We start from the raw sequence: 26,879 nt of genomic DNA on the forward strand, positions 1-26,879 counted from the left end.
GCTTCTAAGTATGTACTACAAGTATAAAATATAATGACTTAATGCAAAGAGAAAACCTCAAGGAATGATTACAAGGTTTTCCAAGGAACATCTCCACGTATGTCTTAAACTATACACCTTACAATATTCTTTTAAAAACATGATCATCCACATTTTGAAGTTTGTATTACATTACTAACATCATTATGTTTAGTTGTCTTGAATCATAATGATTCTTGTCTTGGGTGATCCATCACTCGATAAATCTACCCTCCTAATATTCTTAATTGATTTTATAGAACTCTAGACATGTTCTCTAAAAAACCCTAACCTAAGGGTATGATAATGTTAATATTTGAAACCCTAAACTACTTAGAGATATTGGAAAATTTTATTTGAAGTTTTTTTTATGATGTCATGTTTGGGGTTTTGATATGATCATGAAAACCCTAAATTGTTAAGGGTTGAAATGGTGTTGAATGAAATCTTGAACCTTTGAAGTTCTAATGTTTTCTATGTTATGAATTGAAATCCTGGATCTTTAGGGTTTGGTTGGCCATATAAGCGAAACCCTTGTTATGTATTTAAATGAGTCCCTTGGAATGAAGCCCTAGGTATATATGTGTCCATTTGGTTAAAACCCTAGCTTGGCCTAGGTCGGTATATGTATAATGTGTTTTCCTGACATATGATAAGCTTATGATTGATGATGAATTCCTAGATATATGTGTTGACCTAATTATTATTTGTCATAAATCTTAGGGTTTAATCTAAGCCCTTTTTTGAATGTGATATTCTAGGATACTGCTTGGGAAATCTAGGGTTTTGTAGCTAAACCCTACTAGTAGTTAACTTCTCTAGTATGTGTGATATGACAATATGGAATATATCTATATAGTGATTGTTGAGATTGTGTAAATGAGAAATCTAGTTTACATCAAACCCTAATAGATGCTAGTCATAATGTTGATTAAGATGTGACTAGTTTTGATTGTTGGAGCTCATAATCTAAGGTTTACATGAAATCCTAGTAAGAAAACATATGAAATTTGAAAGTTGTTACATGTATTAATTTGATTTGTTTCTTGGGTTTTCTATATGAAAGATCATGTCATGTCATTGTTCAAAATAGAAACAAGAAATGCTAAAAATAGCATTGTTATGGATAGCATTTCAGGATATATTCCAATTTTAATTTGTCCTTGAATTAAAATTGAGAATTAAAATTCGAATTTAGTCTCACCAGTTGTTTGAAAAATAATTAATTAATTCATCATGAGTTAATTAGTTGAGAAATTCAAACATGAAGTCTTTGTGAAGTCATGCAACAGTTATCCCTTTGATTGAGGAATTTATCCCTTAATTAAGGAGATAAGGATGAGTTGTAATTAGTTAGCTCAGTTAATTGAGTTAAGTCTAGTTATATTAGTTCCAAACAGTTTGTGGAACTAATTGTGAGTTCAGTCAATTAATGCATGCATGCATGAAACTAGTGTACTCCAGATAACTGAATATTCTCTCATAAATAATTCATGCATGTCAGTTCAGACAAAGACCCAGTTGAGATTAAAGGTAGGGACATTGTACTATCAGTTTCAAGAATTTTCCTATAAGAAAATCTCTTGCATGCAGAAGGAATTCATTCCTTGAGGATTACGCAATTTTACAGTGTGTTGGAGCAGTGTGTGAGACCAGTGTCACACAAGGTTACAACAGGAGCACCCAAGGAAGACAGCGCAAGGAAATAAGAGGCTTGGCAGACAAAGGGAAAGGCACATGAGTTGTCTAGTCTATTTATGAGCAGTGAGAGGGATTGTATTGAGAGCTGGATAGCTGTGAGAGCTAAAGCTTTGTGTAATCCTGAGATATTTCCACTTGAATGATAATATAGATAGCGGGGTTTTTAGTTGAGGCTTTCCCCATAGTATTCTTTTGTGTTTCATGTGTGATTGATTCTTCTTCTATGTTATATGTGTTCTATTTGATCTTGCTCAAAATTGATTAAGCTTCCGCAAGTTTGATTGTAGAAGTAGATTAAGTATTTTGCTTTAGTACATTGCATAATCAATTTAATCTACAGTGAGAATTTCTACATGGTATCAGAGCAAAGGTTATTAGAGTTGTGAACAACATATTGAGAAGGGAAAGTTCAAAGTTTGAATTTCTTGATTGCATATACAAAATCAATTTCTTATCACATCTCAAAGTTCACCAATGGGGCTCAATGGCTTGAGACTCGAGGATGCCCTGGATGGCAGCTCAAATTACATAGCATGGAAGGATCACATGGAAGCAGTATTAGAAGACAATGGTTTGAAGGACTTCATTGATCAAGAAGTCCCTAAGGCAGCATCAGCTAATGCCCAAGAATTGGCGGAATGGAAGAAATGTGTGGCGAGAGCGGGGAGGATTCTTTTGGAGGGAGTTCGAGACCATATTATCTAGAGTCTCCATGGGAATGAGACTCCGTTTTCAATGTGGAAGACATTGAAGGACCTATATCAGAACAACAGTGACCAGAGGAATCTAGTGCTCAAGGACAAGCTTCAGAAATCAAGTGTGAAAAGGGCGACACGATTTCTACATATCTGAACAAGCTCACCACCTGCAGAGATGAGCTTGGAAGTGTAGGAATCACTACAGTCGATGATGATATGGTGATTTTTTCTCTCCTTAGTCTTTCTAAGAGCTGGCATAACAACTAGGACTCAGTGAAAGGAAGAGAGAAACTGTCGGATTGGGAACGACCTTGGTTGGATCTGATGCAGGAGGAGATCAGGAGGAGCACCAGAGATGGTTCTTCATCTAAGCATGACGATGAAGAAAATCTAGCCTTAGCCAGTAAGGAAAGGAAAGGGAAAGGCAAGGCTTCCCATTCCAAATTTAGCTCTTCTCATGGTGGGAAGAAGATTAACAAATCTAAAGTGAGATGCTTTAATCGTCATGAGGTGGGCCATTATGCAACTGTTTTTCCATTGAACCTAACAAGGAATCCTACAAAGGATCAGAAGGTGAGGCACGAACCTCTCAGTTTGAATTGGATTTTACCCTCATCGCACGTATGGTTTCATCGGTGGTGGGTTGTGTTTGGTACCTGGACAATGGAGACTCATTCCACATGACTAGCGATAAGAATTTATTCAATACCTTGGAGGAGAAAGACCTTAAGCTACGCAAAGAGATGGGTGATGATGGAAAGTACCATGTTTCAGGTGAAGGTACGGTTGTGATTCAAAGGGAGCATAGAGCTCCTCTCACCCTGACTGATATAAAGTATGTGCCTGGACCGAAGAAAAACTTGGTATTGGTCACGATGTTGGAAGACAGAGATTATGATGTAGTCTCCAATAAAGGAAAGGCGTTCCTGAGACACATAGCCATAGATAAAACCAAGAGGATTGGGATTCGAGTGAAGAATATCGACAAGCTAGAGGTAAATGACTGTGCTACATTAAGTTCCAAAGAAGAATTGATTCAAAGCCAAGATATTGGAAAGTTATGGAATAGGCGGTTGGGCCACTTGCATCATGGGGCCTTGAAGATAATGTAGCAGATTTCTACCAGACTTCTCAAAGGTAAACTTGAGCAAGTGGACACATGCAAAGGTTGTACCTTGGGTAAGTATGCAAAATCTTCCTTTCATGATCGAGATAGTCAAGCTGAAGAAATCTTGGAGCAAGTTCATACAGATGTGTGTGGACCATTCTTGACAGCCTCCACCGCTAAACAAAGGTATTATGTTATTTTCATTGATGATTTTTCTTGTAAATGCTGGATCTATTTCATGCAGAAGAAGGATCAAACCTTCTCAAAGTTTTGTGAGTTCAAAGCTTTGGCTGAGAAAGAATCAAGAAAGAAGATCAGGGCCTTAAGAAGAGACAATGGTGGAGAGTATGTCTCTCAAGAGTTTAAGGACGTTTGTGCAGCAGAAGGAATTAAACGGGAGTTGACGGCACCCCATAACCCACAGTAGAATGGGGTGGCCAAAAGGAAGAACAGAACAATTTTGGGGGCATCTTGGGCGATGTTGCATGACCAAGGCCTACCACTTCATTTGTGGGCTAAGGCATGCAACGCAGTGGTCTATTTGCATAATAGAAGCCCGCATTGCATACTTGGGATGAAGACACCAGAGGAAGATTTCTCTGGGAAGAGACCAAATGTGAGTCACTTCAGGATCTTTGGCTCGACGGTTTATTTCCATGTGACCAAGAATGTCCAAAAGAAACTTGAGTTGACAGCAAAGTTGGGGATACTTGTGGGGTACACAAATACACCCCACAACTATAGAGTTTAAGCTTCTGTGATCCATATCAAGTTAAGAAATATTCTTCGGCGAAAATCACATGGAATATCATTTGTCAACGCGTTTCGAACCAACTAGTGTGGTTCATCGTCAGGATAAGTTGAAGCAACAGATCCAGCTTAGCATGATAAATAGTTTGAGCAGAGACTCCAACGGTTAAATTAACGGCTAATTTTGACCTTAGGCCAGGTCAAATTCTTATTTACTATTTTTAAGGAAATCAGTTGAATTCGGTAAAGAGGATGGTTATAAAAAGGGAATCTGTTTATTTATTTAAATATATATATATATATATATATATATATATATATATATATAAGGTAGGATTAAATGGTTGTATTGATAGTATATTTATTTATTTATTTTATTCAATTTATAAAATAATTATTATTGGTATTCTACATATATATATATTTTGATTAAAATAATAAGATGACTAGTTTTTTATTCAATAATAATTTAATGGTTAGTTTATTTTTATGGAAGTTAGTTAAAATAACTTTAAGGTTAAATATATAAATATATATATTCTATGATTAAAGTTAAAATATTCGGTTATTAAGGTGAAAGTTAGGGTTAATGGTTAGAATTAAAAGGATAATTTATTTACTTATTTAAATTATTTAATAATTATTATATATATATACATGCCTATATATATAATTAATCATAGGTTGAGAAAGTAATTAATAGTTAGTTTATAATAATGTTTAGGACCAATCCCATACAAATAATTCTAAGGGGTATTAAGTTCAAAAAATATTATCAAAAATATAATTTAAAAGGAATTAAAGTTAAATAAAGGGCCAAAGAATATAGAAGTTAACTAATAATAATAAGGAAAAAAGGATTTAATAAAATAAAGCAAAGTTAGTTGGAAAATAGTTAAAAATTATAACAAGATTAGAATGACTATAGAAATGATAATTTTATTTAAATTATATTAATATAAAAATAGTAATATTCTTATTTAATTTTTAATAATAGATAAAGGTAATTAAGTTCAAAAATCAAAGTTAACTATTATGAGTTAATGGGAATAAGTAAATACCTACAATGGAATATATAAGTAAAAATATTAATTAAAAGAATCATTAAATTATAAGTTGAATAATACTTTAAATAAATAACCTAAAATAATAAATTAATTTCTATTTTATTAATATAAAACCAATCAATTTATTTAAATTTCATTAGTAAATAAAGGGAAATTATTACCATAAGATCAAGGAAGAAGAAATAATAAAATAAATTAATACTATTTAGAAGAATCAAAAAAGGTAAAAAAGGACTTTATAAGAACAACAGGGCAAAAATAGGTTAAAAACAAAATAAGAGGGCCACAGAATACTAAAAAGAACAAAGAAATAAATAAATAAATAAAAATAAAATAAAATAGAATAAATAAAAATAGATATAATAGAGACGAAAAACCAAAGAGGATGAAAAAACGACTAGGACGAGAGGGCAGGGAATATAGGCATGTATATATATATATAATAATTATTAAATAATTTAAATAAGTAAGTAAATTATCCTTTTAATTCTAACCATTAACCCTAACTTTCACCTTAATAACCGAATATTTTAACTTTAATCATAGAATATATATATATATATATATATTTAACCTTAAAATTATTTTAACTAACTTCCATAAAAATAAACTAACCATTAAATTATTATTGAATAAAAAACTAGTCATCTTATTATTTTAATCAAAATATATATATATGTAGAATACCAATAATAATTATTTTATAAATTGAATAAAATAAATAAATAAATATACTATCAATCCAACCATTTAATCCTACCTTATATATATATATATATATATATATATATATATATATATATATATATATATATATATATATATATATATATATATATATTAATTTAAATAAATAAACAGATTCCCTTTTTATAACTATCCTCTTTACCGAATTCAACTGATTTCCTTAAAAATAGTAAATAAGAATTTGACCTGGCCTAAGGTCAAAATTAGTCGTTAATTTAACCGTTGGAGTCTCTGCTCAAACTATTTATTAGGGATTCGAGTGAAGAATATCGACAAGCTAGAGGTAGATGACTGTGCTACATTAAGTTCCAAAGAAGAATTGATTCAAAGCCAAGATATTGGAAAGTTATGGAATAGGCGGTTGGGCCACTTGCATCATGGGGCCTTGAAGATAATGTAGTAGATTTCTACCAGACTTCTCAAAGGTAAACTTGAGCAAGTGGACACATGCAAAGGTTGTACCTTGGGTAAGTATGCAAAATCTTCCTTTCATGATCGAGATAGTCAAGCTGAAGAAATCTTGGAGCAAGTTCATACAGATGTGTGTGGACCATTCTTGACAGCCTCCACCGCTAAACAAAGGTATTATGTTATTTTCATTGATGATTTTTCTTGTAAATGCTGGATCTATTTCATGCAGAAGAAGGATCAAACCTTCTCAAAGTTTTGTGAGTTCAAAGCTTTGGCTGAGAAAGAATCAAGAAAGAAGATCAGGGCCTTAAGAAGAGACAATGGTGGAGAGTATGTCTCTCAAGAGTTTAAGGAATTTTGTGCAGCAGAAGGAATTAAACGGGAGTTGACGGCACCCCATAACCCACAGTAGAATGGGGTGGCCAAAAGGAAGAACATAACAATTTTGGGGGCATCTTCGGCGATGTTGCATGACCAAGGCCTACCACTTCATTTGTGGGCTAAGGCATGCAACGCAGTGGTCTATTTGCATAATAGAAGGCCGCATTGCATACTTTGGATGAAGACACCAGAGGAAGATTTCTCCGGGAAGAGACCAAATGTGAGTCACTTCAGGATCTTTGGCTCGACGGTTTATTTCCATGTGACCAAGAATGTCCAAAAGAAACTTGAGTTGACAGCAAAGTTGGGGATACTTGTGGGGTACACAAATACACCCCACAACTATAGAGTTTAAGCTTCTGTGATCCATATCAAGTTAAGAAAGATTCTTCGGCGAAAATCACATGGAATATCATTTGTCGACGTGTTTCGAACCAACTAGTGTGGTTCATCGTCAGGACAAGTTGAAGCAACAGATCCAGCTTAGCATGATAAATAGTTTGAGCAGAGACTCCAGCCGTTAAATTAACGGCTAATTTTGACGTTAGGCCAGGTCAAATTCTTATTTACTATTTTTAAGGAAATCAGTTGAATTCGGTAAAGAGGATGGTTATAAAAAGGGAATCTGTTTATTTATTTAAATTATATATATATATATAAGGTAGGATTGAATGATTGGATTGATAGTATATTTATTTATTTATTTTATTCAATTTATAAAATAATTATTATTGGTATTCTACATATATATATTTTTTGATTAAAATAATAAGATGACTAGTTTTTTATTCAATAATAGTTTAATGGTTAGTTTATTTTTATGGAAGTTAGTTAAAATAATTTTAAGGTTAAATATATAAATATATATATTCTATGATTAAAGTTAAAATATTCGGTTATTAAGGTGAAAGTTAGGGTTAATGGTTAGAATTAAAAGGATAATTTATTTACTTATTTAAATTATTTAATAATTATTATATATATATACATGCCTATATATATAATTAATCATAGGTTGAGAAAGTAATTAATAATTAGTTTATAATAATGTTTAGGACCAATCCCATACAAATAATTCTAAGGGGTATTAAGTTCAAAAAATATTATCAAAAATATAATTTAAAAGGAATTAAAGTTAAATAAAGGGCCAAAGAATATAGAAGTTAAGTAATAATAATAAAAAGGAAAAAAGGATTTAATAAAATAAAGCAAAGTTAGTTGGAAAATAGTTAAAAAATTATAACAAGATTAGAATGACTATAGAAATGATAATTTTATTTAAATTATATTAATATAAAAATAGTAATAATCTTATTTAATTTTTAATAATAGATAAAGGTAATTAAGTTCAAAAATCAAAGTTAACTATTATGAGTTAATGGGAATAAGTAAATGCCTACAATGGAATATATAAGTAAAAATATTAATTAAAAGAATCATTAAATTATAAGTTGAATAATACTTTAAATAAATAACCTAAAATAATAAATTAATTTCTATTTTATTAATATAAAACCAATCAATTTATTTAAATTTCATTAGTAAATAAAGGGAAATTATTACCATAAGATCAAGGAAGAAGAAATAATAAAATAAATTAATACTATTTAGAAGAATCAATAAAGGTAAAAAAGGACTTTATAAGAACAACAGGGCAAAAATAGGTTAAAAACAAAATAAGAGGGCCACAGAATACTAAAAAGAACAAAGAAATAAATAAATAAATAAAAATAAAATAAAATAGAATAAATAAAAATAGATATAATAGAGACGAAAAACCAAAGAGGATGAAAAACGACTAGGACGAGAGGGCAGGGACCCAACACCTGGCCCTGAGGATCTCTGACAAGGAGAGCTTTGAAAAAGAAAAATCCCATCTGCTGGATGTCTTTGCAAAGAATGGTTATAGTAGATTCTTGGGTCATAAGGCTTTCCTTAAAGCCTCCAGGAATTCTATGGCAAAAAGAGAACCGGGAGATCGGATTCCAGGTGTCCATCTTCCTTATGTTCAAGGGACCACTGATAGAATTGGCAGGATTCTTAAGAGGCATAATCTCCCTGTGACCTTCAGGCCCCTGAACACCATTCGTATGTCCCTCAGATCAGTGAAAGATCCTATCGACCCTAAGGATATGAAGGGCATTTATATGATCCCTTGTTCCTGTGGGACCCCCTATATTGGGGAGATTGGTCGTTCCATTAATCAGAGGATTAGCGAGCACGCAGCGGATCTTAAGCATAGGAGAGCTAAGTCTTCCGCTTTGGCTGAACATGCTGAGAAAACCAATCATCATGTTTGTATTGAAGAGGCCAGTGTTATAGCTAAGGTTTCGCATTTCCAACATCGAAAATTCAGGGAAGCGCTTGAGATTGAAAAGAGACCAAGCAATCTCATTAGGGATGACGGGTGGAAAGTCAGTAGGTGTTGGGTCCCTGCCCTCTTGTCGTAGTCGTTTTTTCATCCTCTTTGGTTTTTCGTCTCTATTATATCTATTTTTATTTATTCTATTTTATTTTATTTTTATTTATTTATTTATTTATTTGTTCTTTTTAGTATTTTGTGGCCCTCTTATTTTGTTTTTAACCTATTTTTGCCTTGTTGTTCTTATAAAGTCCTTTTTTACCTTTTTTTATTCTTCTAAATAATATTAATTTATTTTATTATTTCTTCTTCCTTGATCTTATGGTAATAATTTCTCTTTATTTACTAATGAAATTTAAATAAATTGATTGGTTTTATATTAATAAAATAGAAATTAATTTATTATTTTAGGTTATTTATTTAAAGTATTATTCAACTTATAATTTAATGATTCTTTTAATTAATATTTTTACTTATATATTCCATTGTAGGCATTTACTTATTCCCATTAACTCATAATAGTTAACTTTGATTTTTGAACTTAATTACCTTTATCTATTATTAAAAATTAAATAAGATTATTACTATTTTTATATTAATATAATTTAAATAAAATTATCATTTCTATAGTCATTCTAATCTTGTTATAATTTTTAACTATTTTCCAACTAACTTTGCTTTATTTTATTAAATCCTTTTTTCCTTTTTATTATTATTACTTAATTTCTATATTCTTTGGCCCTTTATTTAACTTTAATTCCTTTTAAATTATATTTTTGATAATATTTTTTGAACTTAATACCCCTTAGAATTATTTGTATGGGATTGGTCCTAAACATTATTATAAACTAATTATTAATTACTTTCTCAACCTATGATTAATTATATATATAGGCATGTATATATATATAATAATTATTAAATAATTTAAATAAGTAAATAAATTATCCTTTTAATTCTAACCATTAACCCTAACTTTCACCTTAATAACCGAATATTTTAACTTTAATCATAGAATATATATATTTATATATTTAACCTTAAAATTATTTTAACTAACTTCCATAAAAATAAACTAACCATTAAATTATTATTGAATAAAAAACTAGTCATCTTATTATTTTAATCAAAATATATATATATGTAGAATACCAATAATAATTATTTTATAAATTGAATAAAATAAATAAATAAATATACTATCAATCCAACCATTTAATCCTACCTATATATATATATATATATATAGATATTTAAATAAATAAACAGATTCCCTTTTTATAACCATCCTCTTTACCGAATTCAACTGATTTCCTTAAAAATAGTAAATAAGAATTTGACCTGGCCTAAGGTCAAAATTAGCCGTTAATTTAGCCGTTGGAGTCTCTGCTCAAACTATTTATCATGCTAAGTTGGATCTATTGCTTCAACTTGTCCTGACGATGAACCACACTAGTTGGTTCGAAACGCGTCGACAAATGATATTCCATGTGATTTTCGCCGAAGAATCTTTCTTAACACCCCACAACTATCGGGTGTATTTGCCTACCAGTCAGAGGATAGTGGTTCGTAGAGATCTTGAGTTTGATGAGCAGAAGGCCATGCGAGTTTCCCTTGAGATGGAGCTCCAACGACAGGCTATGGTGGAACTTTTGGTTCCTAAGGAGGAGGAGCCTAAAACTAATGTCGAGCAGCCACATGTAGAGGTTCCAGGAGTGGATACATCCACTCAAGAAGAGTCTTCCAGAGATGGGCAGAAGCGCATGAGAGAAGCTGATAGATTGTTGTCGGATGTGAGAGAGAATGTGGGAGAACCATCTTCTCAGCTTAGACAGAGGAGGTCACCTAATAGGTACACTGGATACATGGCCCTTATTGCGGAATATGTTGAGACCGAGCCATCTTCCTTTGAGGAATCAGTGCAATAGCCAATTTGGGTTGATGCTATGGGGAGGAGTATGACTCCATAGTTCGGAACAATGTTTGGGATGTAGTTCCAAGACCGGAGAACAAGTCAGTTGTGTGCTCCCATTGGCTTTACAAGGTAAAGCAAGCTATTGATGGTAGTGTGGAGAAACATAAGGCAAGATTTGTTGCCTGTGGTTTCTCACAAGTTGAGGGGATCGACTATGATGAGACTTTTTCTCCTATAGCAAGGTACTCATCTATTAGATCGATGTTAGCACTGTCAGCACAGATGGGTTGGAAGATCCATCAGATGGATGTGAAGACTGCCTTCCTTAATGGCAAGATTGAGGAAGAGGTGTACATAAAGCAACCGGAAGGTTTTGAGACCTTCGATCATGATTCTCATGTGTGCCAACTCAAGAGAGCTTTGTATGGGCTGAAGCAAGCACCTCGTGCTTGGTACACCAGGGTCAGCAACTACTTCATCGGGTTGGGCTTCACAAAGAGTGAAGCGGATGCGAACTTGTAACACATCATGGTGGAAGGTAAGCAGTTGATCATTGCTCTTTATGTTAATGATATGATATTGATAGGTGATGATCAGTTGATCATGTCTTGCAAGAAGTACCTTGCAAGAGAGTTCGAGATGAAAGATATGGGTCTCACGCACTACTTTCTAGGCATGGAAGTGTGGTAGAAGGATGGGGAGTTGTTTGTGTCTCAAAGCAAGTATGCCAATGAGATACTCAGGAGATTCCACATGGAGAAGTGCAAGCCCATGCAGACTCCTCTAGTAGGTAACTGGAGGAAGGAGGATGCTACTTCAAGAGAAGTAGTAGAAGCTACTATCTATCGGTAGCTTGTGGGTTCACTAATGTACTTAGTGAACACACGACCAGATTTGTGCTATGCGGTGAACCAACTGAGTCGAGCTATGGTTCAGCCTACCAAGCTGTTTTGGAAGGCAGCGAAGCATGTTTTGAGATACTGCAGAGGCACATCTCAATATGGATTATGGTACAGACGGTCAGAGGGAGTGAAGCTATGGGGCTTCACAGATGCAAATTGGGCAGGGGGTCCATAAGATTGGAAGAACACATTAGGAGGAATTTTCAACCTTCATTCAGCTGTAGTTTCTTGGTACAACAGGAAACAGAGGCCAGTTGCACTCAACTCAGCAGAGGCTGAATACATGGTTGCAAGTCAGGAATCATATGAGGCCTTTTTTATGCGGAAAATTCTAGTTGGTTTGTTTGATCAGAGGATGGATCCAAATGTGATCTATTGTGATAATCAGAGTTGTATCAAACTCTCTGAGAATCCAATATTTCATGACAGGCCCAAGCATATCGGCATTCGATATCATCATCTCATAGACTGTGTGGCAAGTAGGATCATGTTGTTGCAGTATATTTCGACCGAGGAGCAAGATGCTGACATTTTGACTAAGGCATTGTCAAAGTGTAAATTTGAGTTCCATAGAGACAGGATCGGGGTGGCAGATAATCCCTTTTTTGTTGAGAGGGATTGTTGAAAATAGCAACAAGAAATGCTAAAAATAGAATTTCTATGTATAGCATTTCAGGATATATTCCAATTTTAATTTGTCCTTGAATTAAAATTGAAAAATAAAATTTGAATTTAGTCTCACCAATTGTTTGAAAAATAATTAATTAATTCATCCTGAGTTAATTAGTTGGAGAAATTCAAACATGAAGTCTTTGTGAAGTCATGCAACAGTTATCCCTTTGATTAAGGAAGTTATCCCTTAATTAAGGAGATAAGGATGAGTTGTATTTGAGTTATAGTTAGTTAGCTCAATTAACTGAGTTAAGTCTAGTTAGATTAGTTCCAAACAGTTTGTGGAACTGATTGTGAGTTCAGTCAGTTAATGCATGCATGCATGAAATTAGTGTACTCTAGATAACTGAATATTCTCTCATAAATAAATCATGCATGTCAGTTCAGACAAAGACCTAGTTGAGATTAAAGGCAAGGATAGTGTACTATTAGTTGCAAGAATTTTCCTATAAGAAAATCTCTTGCATGCAGAAGGAATTCATTCCTTGAGGATTGCGTAGTTTTACAGTGTGTTGGAGCAATGTGTGATACCAGTGTGACACAAGGTTACAGCAGGAGCACCTAGGGAAAACAACACAAGGAAATAGGAGGCTTGGACGACAAAGGGAAAGGCACATGAGTTGTCTAGTCTATCTATGAGCAGTGAGAGGGATTGTACTGAGAGCTAGATAGCTGTGAGAGCTAAATCTTTGTGTAATCCTGAGATATTTCCACTTGTATGATAATACAGATAGTGAGGTTTTTAGCTAAGGCTTTCCCCAGAGTATTCTTCTGTGTTTCATGTGTGAATGATTCTTTGTCTTTGTTATATGTGTTCTATTTGATCTTGCTCAAAATAGATTAATCTTCCACAAGTTTGACTGTAGAAGTAGATTAAGTATTTTGCTTTAGTACATTGCATAATCAATTTAATCTATAGTGAGAATTTCTACAGTCATTTAAAGAATATTGAAACCCTAGAGATAATAAGTTTGATATCTTGATGAGTTGTGGATGTTATATAGGGTTTGTAACAAAACCTGGGCAAGAAGTTGAAGTATTGAAGTATAGTCTTTTGTTGGTTATGTTTGTAAATTCTAATTCTTCTGTTATTATAATATTTTGATATGGCTAACTTTATGTTTCTGTAGTTTTGGTTGTACTTGCTATCTAAGTTGTGTAGGTACATCATCTTCAAGATGGTGAAGATTATCATAAGTAAATTTTAAGTGATAATAATGATATATGAATGAATCTGATAATAAGGTTGGAAGCCATGAAAGATTCTCCAATAAGAAGAAGTTGATCTCCCTGGATTAAGAGGGAGCCCAGATAGAAGAAATCTTCCTGGGTTAAGAGGGAGCCTGGATAAAGGAAATCTCCCTGGTTGAGAGGGAGAGAATACTTTTGATTGGAGAATGAATTTTCAAGGATATGTTGCTACATGTGAAGTAGGAAAGGAAGGTGTATGATTAAGGAATATTATGTCAAAGATTCGGTTTATAGTCCTGCTGTGTTGAGAAGCAACATTTATTGTCTAAAAGAACCTGAAGATTTGTGTTTATTTATGAATGTGTGAAAGTATATTAGCGATTGTGGTTGTGTTTGTGTAGGTAAATCACTTGAAGGTTTTGATAGCATGCTATTTACCGATCAGTTTCATCAAGAGAGATTTGTTGTCCTTGATCTGTTGGATCAAGGAGTGTTGAGGCTTTGTGATTCAACCATTGCTTGGGAGGACATCTGGCTGACACTTTGTGTTGATGTCTAGGTCTCGAAGTTCGAAGGGTGGTGTTGGTCATAAAGCTCTGACCTCGGATAGACACCTATATCTTTAGGTTTATGGTTAAAAAGTAAGCATGACGGTACCTAGAGAGGCTGAAAGCTTGAGCCCATATTAGTCCCACCCCGATAGATTTCCCTAGTCAGGAATCTAGTTGGTGGAATTGCAGTTCCTAAAGTGTTGAGAGACCAATGGATAGTTTTACCGAGTCAGGAATCTAGTCCATGGCATTTTGGTGCCTAAACTTCTTCGTAGATGATGTGTTTTGAGATCTTCCATGTACTTCTATGATTATATGTAAATATGAATACCTCCATAGTTAAGAGGGAGTGTTGAATAATGTAACTAGGTTCAATCTTCATAATTGTACTTGAAGTCAATATGTAATATATTTGTCAAAAGAAAAGAAAAAAGATTTTTTATTATTATTGAATTGATTTGTTAAAGGATGGGTTTCATGCTTGCGTCAATTGTCATAGGTCAAGCCTCCATTATAGGCTTTAGGACTGTTTTTCTGGGTCAAATTCAATTTGTTTATTCGTCAAAGACTCCTCCATCAAGTCTCCTTATGTCGGCTTTAAATAGATCATCATCAAGTTGGTCTTGGTCAAGTGAAATCATGTCAGCCTAATCTTAAATTGAGACACAACTAATCATAAAGTCATGTGGTCTTATTTCAAGAAGGAACAACTATATATACAAGGCTATACCTCAATCCATAGTTCATTAAAGAAGCTCGCATAAATCTCAGAAGAAAGGTTCTATGAATTATAAAAGAATAGGTTCGATTATCTTTGAAATAAGTTTGGTATACTCTTGGTGCAATCACAGAAGTTCGAATCTTAGAAATGTTAGAAAATTATATATTACATAGCAATGGACCACATAGAATATTTCATAAATATAAACATAGAAAATGCATAAACCAGAGAGACACAGATATATGTGGTTCACCCAGTTTGGGCTACGTCCATCCCGAACAACCAGTCCTTCCTTTCTATTATCCAGCAAAATGAAGAGACACAACCTACAGCAGATCCGCTGTAATATCCTCTATTTTCTCTCACAGCCTCACCTCTCTGTTTCTCGCTCAGAGAATAGACATCTATTACACAGCCTCAATACAATGCCCTCATACAAAGAGATGGGTTGCCTTCTAGGGAAAAAAACCCTAAACTAAACATCATTTCTACCGTTAGATCATCCGCCTAATGAACGGCCCAGATTGACTAGAAATTACTATACTTTTACAAGGCAATTTTACATCTGTTTTTAGCTTTAGGGGCACTGCCCACAAAACCCCCTGCCAGGGGGGGCTCCCCAAAGGTTGCAGCCGCCCCCCCCCTGGACCTCCCCTGCAACAAATATTTTGTAGGTAGCGTTGCCACCCCATTTCGAACTGGGGTCCAATGCAGCGATACCTTTGAATACAGAAGATAATCGGGCTCCACACCCAACAATCTCCCACTTGGAGACTGATTATAGTAACTCCACCACTGCTTCATTTGCTGGACAATGACTCCTCTTTGGACCTGGTTGTTTCTCATCTTCTTCATCATACTTGAAGACCAATTGAAATTGAGCAGATTCTCAGTTTCTCCTTTGTTACAACTTTTGTTAGCATATCTGCAAGATTTTGGCTAGTGTGTATCTTTTCCAGCTTCAACTCTCCATCTTCCAACACTAATCATATGAAATGGTACTTGACTTGTATGTGTTTAGTCCTGGAATGAAATGTTGAGTTCTTTGCAAGATGAATGGCACTTTGGCTATCACTGTATAACGTCCCCATATCATGCTCCTTACCAAATTCACCCATAAGCCTTTGTAACCAAATCATTTCTTTACTAGCCTCTGTAGCAGCAACATACTCTGCTTCTGTTGTTGAAAGGGCAACAACACTTTGGATTTTTGAAACCCAACTGACAGTTGTTCCACCTACAGTAAATACATATCCTGTAGTGCTCCTCTTGTTATCTCTGTCACCTGCCATATCTACATCAACATATCCCTGTAGATAAATGTTTGAACCACCAAAGCATAATGCTTGATTTGTGGTACCTTCCAAATATCTGAGAATCCATTTCACTGCCATCCAATGTTCCTTTCCTGGATTTTTCATATACTTGCTTACAACTCCCACTGCATGTGCAATATCAGGCCTTGTGCAGACCATTGCATACATTAAGCTTCCAACTGTTGATGCGTATGGAACTTTAGACATATAATCCATGTCTTCTTGGGTCTTTGGGCACATTTACTTACTAAGTTTGAAATGGCTAGCAAAAGGTGTACTAATTGGTTTTGCATTGTGCATATTAAATCTTTTCAACACCTTTTGTATGTACTCATTTTGAGACAATGTTAATTTGCGATTTCTCCTGTCTCTAGTTATTCTCATACCAAGGATTTTTTTTGCAGCTCTCAAATCCTTCATTGCAAATGAATTTGCCAATTTTCTTTTGAGCACATTTATTCCCTGCATGTTAGACCCTGCAACAAGCATGTCATCTACATACAATAACAATATAATATAGCTGCCATCATTTTTCTTTTTCAGATAAACACATTGATCAGAGTGACATCTAATATAACCTTGTTCAGACATAAACTTGTCAAATTTTAGATACCACTGCCTTGGAGCCTGTTTTAAGCCATACAAGCTCTTCTTCAACCTGCACACTAGTTTCTCCTTCCCTTTCACCTCATATCCTTGTGGCTGCTGCATATATATCTCTTCCTCCAAATCCCCATGGAGAAAGGTTGTCTTTACATCTAACTGCTCAAGATGCAAATCTTCAACCGCTACTAGACTTAAAATAGTTTTGATTGAAGTCATTTTAACAACAGGAAAAAATATTTCATCAGAATCAATACCTTTCTTCTGTGAAACCCCTTCACCACAAGTCTAGCTTTGTACCTTTGTTTTCCTCCATCTTCTTCCTTCAGCATGTAAACCCATTTATTCTTCAATATAGTTTTTCTTGCAAGCAACCTGACTAAGTCCCAAGTCTGGTTATGCATTAAGGAGTCAATCTCTTCATTCATGGCTAGCTCCCACTTCTTCCTGCTTTCAACCTGCATTGCTTCTTCATAACATTCGGGTTCACCAGAATCAGTCAACAATAAATAATATAATGAAGGAGAGTATCGTTCAGGGGGTATGCTTATTGATCCGGATTTAAACAGGAACGCAAAAAATTACAGATATAACCATATACATAAAGATGCAGCGGAAATAACACTTAATTTCATTAATGGAAAATACTGAAATATGCTTACAGCCAGAAATGGAAATAAACCAGCTAGGGCGATGGTAGCTTATCTCTGAGAAGAGATGTGGTGGCTACATGCCTCTGAACTATTCTGAACTGTGTTACAATGAGGCTTGAAGGCCTATTTATTGTTGAGAAACAATGGAAAACCCTTCACATCCCAAAACCTAACCCTAGAAGATGAAACGCCAAATTGTGGGCCCCGTTTGGGTAAATTGGTACATCAATTTCCCGGGGTCGTAACTTTGGCATACGATCTCCATTTGACGTTTATGATAGCTCGTTAGAAACATCTATCCGAGTACTACCACTTTGGGAGGAAACATCGGTCCATGGACCCATGTTGCCCCAGATTCCCAAAAAAACGTCGTTTAGGGCCTCAAAACGGCTTCGGAAGTTCAGGACCCAAAAAACTGCTAAAAATAGTAAATTGTGCTACAATTTAGGAAATTGAAAAAGCTGAAAGAGACAGTTGTGGGGGTCCCAATGGGATAGGTCGGTGGCCACCAACATCCACCTGGATCACTTATCCTGGTAGATCTTCTAACACCACTTTCAGGTGTTTGGGGTTCCTGTTGCTGTTGTGGTGGTTGTTGTTGTTGTGGTTATTGATTATTATTATTTTCAAGCACCTTTACTTTTTCAGTGATATCATCAAGAACTATGTATTCCTTGTTTTCTTTTTTCTGTTTCTTTTCCTGCAACTGATTCTTGTACAAGACCTTTTCATTGAATATTACATCTCTGCTCCTAATGATTTTGTGATTTTCGTAATCATATAAGCGATAACCAAAATCATTAACACCATATCCAATAAAGGTACATTTCTTTGACTTTGCCTCAAGCTTTGTTCTATTTTCTTTATTAATATGGACAAAGGCCTCACAACCAAAAGGCTTTAAAAAGGAGTAGTTTACCCTTTTTCCTGTCCATGCTTCCTCTGGAACACCACCATCCAAGGAACTTGAAGGCCCTCTGTTTATTAGATAAATAGCAGTATCTACAGCATCTGCCCAAATTGTAAAGGAAATCCTACATGAAAACTCATGCACTGTGCACGCTCCATGATTGTTCTATTCATCCTTTCTAACACTCCATTTTCTTGTGGTGTTCTTGGAATTGTCTTCTCTCTGCAAATTCCATGCTCTGAACAGTACCTATCAAACTCTTTACTGCAATATTCACCTCCATTGTCTGATCTGAGGCACTTCAATTTCTTTCCTGTCTTAATCTCAACCAAAGATTTCCATTTCTTGAAAGTATCAAATACATTAGATTTATTCTTAATACAATAAATCCAAGTTTTTCTAGTTGAATCATCAATAAAAGTAACATAATAACGAGAGCCACCAAGAGATGATACCTGAGCCGGTCCCCATACATCTGTATGCACAAGCTCTAATTTTTCGCTCTTCTTTTCTTTCCCAACTCTGAGAAATTTGACTCTCTTCTGTTTTCCATAAATGCAATTCTCGCAGAAGTCAAAATCAACATTCTTCAAACCTGGCAACAAATTCCTTGAGTGAAGGATCTTCATCCCCTTCTCACTCATGTGTCCGAGCCTATGATGCCATAATGATGCATCTTCTCCTTTGGAAGTTAAAGCATTAATAGAGTTAGAAATACCATTGCATAAATACAATGTACCAACCTTTTCACCTTTTGTTATTACCAGGGCTCCTTTGGTGACCTTCCAAGGTTTATCTGTGAAAGTTGTCACACAACCCTCACCGCCTAACTGCCCTGTTGAAATCAGATTTTTCTTCAGATCTGGAACATGCCTTACCTCCTTTAGTAGCCATTGGTTTCCATTCTGCTGTTTTACAAGAACCTTACCCATTCCAACAATTTTACAGGGTTTATCATCACCCAAACGGACTTGTCCAAAATCTCCTTGAACATAGTCATGAAAGTATTTCTTATCAGGTGTGGCATGGAATGAGGCCCCTGAATCTACCACCCAGGAATCAGTAATATTTTCGAAAGAAAGAATCAAAGCATATTGTAACACCTCACCTGTCACATTTACTTCATGATTGTTTTCTTGTTGTGCATCTCCTTCTTTTCCCTTCCGAGATCTACAGTATTTATTTAGGTGTCCTTTCTTTCCACATTTCCAGCACACTATCCCGATCTGAACTTGGATCTACCTTTCCTTGATTTACTGTGTTATCCAAAGCTCTTTCCTCTTTCCATTTTTCTTCCCCTAAACTCTGCACTCAAAGCATTACCCGATGTCTCACCGGAGCTTTTCCATCGCATTTCCTCGCTAAGGATAGCACCGACAACATCATCAAACTTTAAAGTACTAGATCCAAACACAGAGTTACTAATGGCCATTACTAAACCATTCCAAATTTCTGGCAATGAGCACAAGAATAACAAAGCTCTAACTTCATCATCAAAGTTTACCCATACAGAACTTAACTGACTTGTAACAGTATTAAAATATTTAAATGGTCTGCAACAAATCCACCTTCCAACATCTTCATATTAAATAACTGTTTCATAAGAAATACCTTGTTTGAGGTCGAGGGTTTTTCATATAGTTTCACCAATACCTTAATCAAACCCTCTGTCATTATTTCCTTCGAAATGTTGAAGGCGACCGACGCTGCAAGGCACAAGCGTATTGTTCCGAGTGCCATTCTATCGAGAAGGTTCCATTCTTCATCTATCATACCCGTTAGCATCTTTGCTTTTCTACCTAATGGTAGGTACAAATCTTTCTGATACAGATAATCTTCCATTTGCATCTTCCACAGCGAGAAGTTTTGGCCGTTAAATTTCTCGACCCTAAACTTACCATCTTCCGCCATTTCTCCCACTCGAACCAAGAACCCTTCTCTCCTGTGAGTTTGTCAGCCAAATAGACCTTCGGCTCTCATACCTGTTGTTAGAAAATTATATATTACAGAGCAATGGAACACATAGAATATTGCATAAATATAAACACAGAAAATGCATAAACCAGAGAGACACAGATATACGTGGTTCACCTAGTTTGGGCTACGTCCACCCCGAATAGCCAGTCCTTCCTTTCTATTATCCAGCGAAATGAAGAGACACAACCTACAGCAGATCCGCTGTAATATCCTCTGTTTTCTCTCACAGTCTCACCTCTCTATTTCTCACTCAGAGAATACACATCTATTACGCAACCTCAATATAATGCCCTCATACAAAGAGAGGGGTTGCCTTCTAGGGCAAAAAACCATAAACTAAACATAAGTTCTACTGTCAGATCATCTGCCTAATGAACAGCCCAGATTGACAAGAAATTACTATACTTTTACAAGGAAATTTTACATCTGTTTTTACCTTTAGGGGCGCTACCCCGAACCCCCCACCAGGGGGGGCTCCCCAAAGGTCGTAGCCACCTCCCCTGGAACCCCCCTGCAATGAATATTTTGTGGGCGGCATTGCCGCCCCATTTCGAAATGGGGTCCAATGTGGTGATACCTTTGAATACAGAAGATAATCGGGCTCCACACCCAACAAGTAAGGTAGTCTCAGTGCCATTACAGTAAGAAGTTCAAACAAGAATATCAAAGGAAACATCTCGGTATCACTACAAGAGCTCAAAAGGTGTACAAGCATACTCTCGTTGTTATCACAACAAGGTAATCTTTTTCTCGGTGCAAACTCTGTCATAAGGGTTTAGTGCCACATTAAGAAGGTTTCGACAAGAAGGTATCAGTACCACCACATAAATGAACTCTCAGTGTTATGAGGTCTCATTACTATTACAATGGTAAGATATCGGTATTGGTGGTATTGCAGTGATGATGTCTCGATCAAAACCCAGTGGTAAGTATTTGATGCAATCTTAGTAGCAAGAATTCGGTGCTAACACAGTGATATAGATCCTGATATGCTAACACAGTGAAAGGAGGATGACTTGACCAAGGTAGTATTGAGTCTAAGTTGTAAGGGTCTTGGTCTTCTCATCTTGAATCTACTGAAGGAAGAATTTTTTATTGGGTTTTCCCCTAGAGTGGGGTTTTCCCTTGGCAGCGTGCCTACATCTTGTGTTCTCTTTTATTTGTTGCTTGGAATTAGTCTTGAATATAAGAAAAGATCATTCAAAAGAACAAATAATAATAATGAAAAACATCACAAGATAATGTCATAATAAGAGAAATAGTTTAAATTCCACCCTTTGGATTTCTCAACACCCCTCCCCTACAATATGTATGGAAATTCATTGATTTTTGTCTCAAATGTAGCATAAAGCGAGCTAGAATTACTAAATTTTATATGTATAATATAGTATTGTCTGACATGAATATTTGAGACCCAAATTCTCAATCAGGTGATGTGCAATTAATGGCTCTAGTTTCCCGGTGGAACCATGAAGAAATCAGGGTAGAGGAGATCAAAAGGATAATTGCCAAGGAGGTAGAAGAACTGTTATAGACATTTTTGTGCCTTACAGCATGAAGCATGAAATCTCCATAATCTAAGGGATCCAAAGTCCCTAAACATGTTGTTCCTACCCCTAGAGGAACAAGGTCAGCAAACCACAGCACTGAAAATCAGTTCTCCACCTGAAAACACTCAAAAACAAGCAATTTCTGGATCATGTCAACTACTCCACTGAGCATCTGCGCTGAATGTCAACTGCCCCTCTCTGTACCTGCATTGAATGTCAAATCCAACAAAGGCTACCTGCGTTGAGCGAGATTGGACAAGTGGCACAGTCATTCTTCAAGGTGTCAATGCCCAGGAAGCTTCCAAAATGACACTTGGATCAGGGAATTCGCCTAGTGATGAGTAAGAGGTTCTTAAACTCCAAGTGGAAGCAAGGATCTCCAAGTGGACTCAAGAGCTGAAGTATAACTGAAGTGGGAGAGGACACTAGTCAGCCTCAAGCTGACTGATCCTTTCTCCAAAACTCCTATATATAGAGCTCTCTCATGAGGTCTAGGGAGGCTGGAATTTTGTGAATGTAAGGAAGTGCTGTTGGTTTGAGTTTAGAGCTATTGGGTGATTGCTTTGAAGGAGGTGAAGAGGAGATTTCTTTCTGCTGGGAGGTGTTGCTGGATTGGACCTCTTATGGTTGTAACACTCCTTGAACTTTACTTCTTCCATTAATAAAGCATTTGAGGTTCTTCTATATGCATGTGTCTCAATGGTGTATTGTTATACTTGTGTATTTGATTTATTCTAATCCTTGAATCAATTATGAATGTATTCTTCTTGTAGTTTCCCTCTCTTGCCCTTTTGCAGGATCTTTGTGTAGTTGGGCCAGTGAAAGAGCAAGGAGCTGGGAACAAGCAGCAAGGAGAGAAGATTGGATCAATCATTAGCGAAAGACATCGGTTAGTGGATCTCTTTCTCCCCTATTTTACTTTCATAAAGAAGAAATCTTAGATAGCTTTGCTTCGGTTGTTGCTGAGGTACTATCACCCTTAGAGTGGGATAGGGTCATTTCGTATTGGATACTTTTCCCTACAACAAATTGGCGACTCCGTTGGGGATCGTATCTTGTTGGTTGTTTGTGTTTTTGCTATTCATTTCATAAACACAGGGAGTACCGAATCGAACTGCATTTGGATCTTTCAAATGCAAAGTAGAGGGCAGCTACTCTAGCTCAGTTTCTGGGCATGTTTATGATTTGAAGAGCTGATCCACAAGGACTCTAAACAGCTCTTAGTGATAGCTTTTCATCCTCCTAATTACCCTTTAGTGTGTACTTGACTGATAGCTTCTGATTTGGCCAAAAACTGTGAATTTTTTAGCAATCTGTGACCCGGAAACCAAGAGAAACGAAAGTTTCGTTCTTCAGTGCAGGCTGTGTGAAGGTTGTCTGCATTTCAGCGCATTTCCCGAAGGGGCTACCTGTGCTGAATGTCAAACTGACAGTGTACTACCTGCGCTGAACCAGTCTTGCCTTGTGCTACTGGGGTTTCCTGCTGTTTCTTGCCCTATTTTCATCCTTGTTTTTGCTGCCAGTTACCAGTCAATGTACCTATCTGAAACCAACTTTCCTTGCCACTATTCCGCCTCGGTTGTATAAAGAAACTGTTTTTGTTCTTTGTGTATTTCTTACATCATTTACAGTTTCCCATAACGAAAAGCAAACTAGTCTTGTTGTGGCCTCTTAGATCTAGACCTGTGATAAGTGTCGTATTGATCTTAAGAGTTAGTTTGTTTGCTGTTCATAGCTGATTGAGCTTTTGCTTTCATCATATGGTTTGAATTTATATATTTCTAGTGTCGAAACAAGTAAATCTCAAGGTGTCTTTTGATTTTGGACAAGCTTGTTTGCTTTCACTTGAAATTGAATTCAAAATTATACAACAGCTTTCTTTTTGTAATACATCAACATTAAGAAAGAGAAAAGAAATACCTGCATTGTGCATGTGCATTTTGACAGCTTGCATGTTGATTTAGAGAAAAGTGCATTAGTGTGTGCTCTATGATCTGTGTGAAAAGATGATGTCTTTCTTTTCCCTCAGTAGTTAAGATTTTCAAAGTTGAAAGATTGAAAAGCTTGCTTATCATCTTAGACTGCATTTAGGAAGTTGTATTATACATCTCGTGGTGATCCATAAAGGCAAACTGCTAAACAAGATCAACTTAAAATGAATTGAATTTACATAACAACGCTTTGAAACATAACGCAAACACATAGAGGTCTAAGCTAGAGATGTGTTCCGGCGTCGTTAAACGTGATATCTTAGCGTTGAGTGGTTGGGTGATTCCTCCACGGTGAAGCGATAAGTATCAATACGGACTTGTGCTCCCACGTACCGTCGCGTATATATTGGGAGACCCCTATAGGAACAAAGCCTTTATCCTTAGGAAGCCGTGTCGGCCGCCCTACTGATCGCGATGCAGTGAACACAGCATTCACGAAGATCGACCACCCGTACCATAAAATGTATTCTGTGGTTTCGCGAAAGGTTTGGCACACCCTCTGCCTAGATCTCCAGAGCAGTTTCTTTTGGCCTTTTTCAAACTCTATAACTGAAAAAGTCCATCCGAGCATTTGTCACTTCGGGCTCATTAAAACATCGAAGGAGACTAGAGTCATCTTTAGCTTTTTCTCGACTCTTAAAAAGTGAAAAAGCAAGTTGTGTCTAAAGCGTCGTTATAAAATTTATTTTAAACGGAACATAATCACCTCCTATTCCTGCGTTGATCCATAGGTTGAGGACATGGAACGCCCCAACCAAGGAATTCCCCATGATGGAAATCCTAGTCCTTTCTCCTCTTGGGGAGAAGTTGGTGCGCCCCACATGGCCACATTGTCGCTTCCAGGACTGACAATTGGCCTGCCAATTTGGCTATTGTCAACCAATGTAATTTAGAACACCATGGTTCCTGAGCAGTCGAGTCAACAGTTAGATCAGTCTAGAGCTGCCCACCAGCCTTCTACTTCCTATAACTCTTCCTCCAATCCCTCGTCTTCGCAAGGTAGAGCCGGCAAAAGCCAAGCTCCCATGGAGAAGAAGGAGAAGAAGAAGAGAGAGAAGAAGAAGAAGGAGCCTAAGGCGACTGGGGGCAAGCAAAAGACATCTGACAAAAATCCACACACAGCACAGACCGGGCCTAAATCGCCATGTGTCATATGTAGAGGAGACCACTTCCATAGAGATTGTCCCTATATTCCCCGGATACTAAGGGACTGGTCCCCTCGTTTGCACAATTCGGGAGCATCAACCTCTGATAGCCATGTTGAATGCTTACCGTCAACCAGCGAAAGTGAAGGTTCAAGACAAAAGGGGAGAGTAAGATTCCCCTGCAGACTGTGTGAAGGCGATCACGCCATCCACCGTTGTCCCTTCTTAGACGAAGCGAAGAGAGTTTTGGAAGATCGTCCAGTTTCACCGTTAAGACTTCCTCCTGGATACAAAAAACTCGTGCCAAGTCCTTCGTTGGTTGAAAATACAGCTGGCCCGCTCAAGTGGTCAGCTAAAGCGTCAGTCACTGAAAATGAACCTACTGAATCCAGACCGGATGAAAGTCCAAAGGTCGAAACGGTAGTTGACCCGGTTCTCCATTCAGAAGTTTCATCTTCAAATGACACCGTCACTGAAGACTCATCTTCAAATGACACCCTCACTGAAGAGAATAAGGATGACACCATCTAGATTCTTTTCATCAACACAGACTCTGATGAGCATCAGGGCAATGCGCCCATTCCTTTATCACAGGAAGGAACATCGTCAGGGTCATATCCGGCCGTATATTCGGTCCCACCACCAAGCAACCTGGTTGTATCCTTTGATTGGAATCAACTAGGCAGACCCCGGTTTCCAGCCAGTATACCATTCAGAATCATTGTCCAAATCTACAGGATGGTAATGGTCGGCACTATCATTGATGAAGGGGCATCTGTGAGTATCCTTTCCTCTATTGCTTGGAAAGCACTGGGTTCCCCAGCGCTTTTGCCTGAGATAAGAAATCTCTCGGGTTTTGACAAAGGAACCAGTCGACCATTAGGGATCCTCCCCAATGTGCCTGTTACATTGAAAGGGAAGACCGTTCAAATGAACGTGATGGTCGTTCAAGGACCCTTGGATTATAACCTACTCCTTGGACGAGACTATATATATTGCATGGGAGCAATAGTCTCCTCACTCTTTAGAGTAATGTGTTTTCCACACGAAGGAAGAGTGGTCAAGCTCGTAGACCAACTTTCATTTCCGGGATCACGCATCGCAAATAGTCAAATACCAACCCTGAATGGTCTATTCAATCAAGAAATGTCTCCACCCCCAGTCCTCCTTCCTGATGAATGCGAGTGATTTGGAAAGATGGGACTGGAACCCAGGGGGCATGCATCCTGGTCTGCTTCGGGCAGAAGAAACCCTGGGTATAAGGTAGAATTTCCGCGAGAGAATATTACTAGTCCGTACCCCGTCCGTATTTGGAAGAGGGGTTGTTCTGGAATAGGATTCTTTTGTCAAAGTTACGTGTTTGACAACAGTCATTCACCCTTGTCTATTTCGGTAGGCACTGCCGAGGAAGTGTTTTGTTTGAAAGATTAACGAGACAATCTTTGGGTAACTAGAAAGAGGCAAGCCTCCCTCAATAACACAAATGTTTTGTCTTTGAGTAGTGTTCTTCTCTTGTCGCAAATAGCTGTTCGTTAAAAG

The sequence above is a fragment of the Pinus tabuliformis genome, chromosome 7, assembly GCF_031772625.1.
Source record: "Pinus tabuliformis cultivar Carrire ecotype Pingquan chromosome 7, CPIR1, whole genome shotgun sequence".
Lineage (NCBI taxonomy): Eukaryota > Viridiplantae > Streptophyta > Pinopsida > Pinales > Pinaceae > Pinus > Pinus tabuliformis.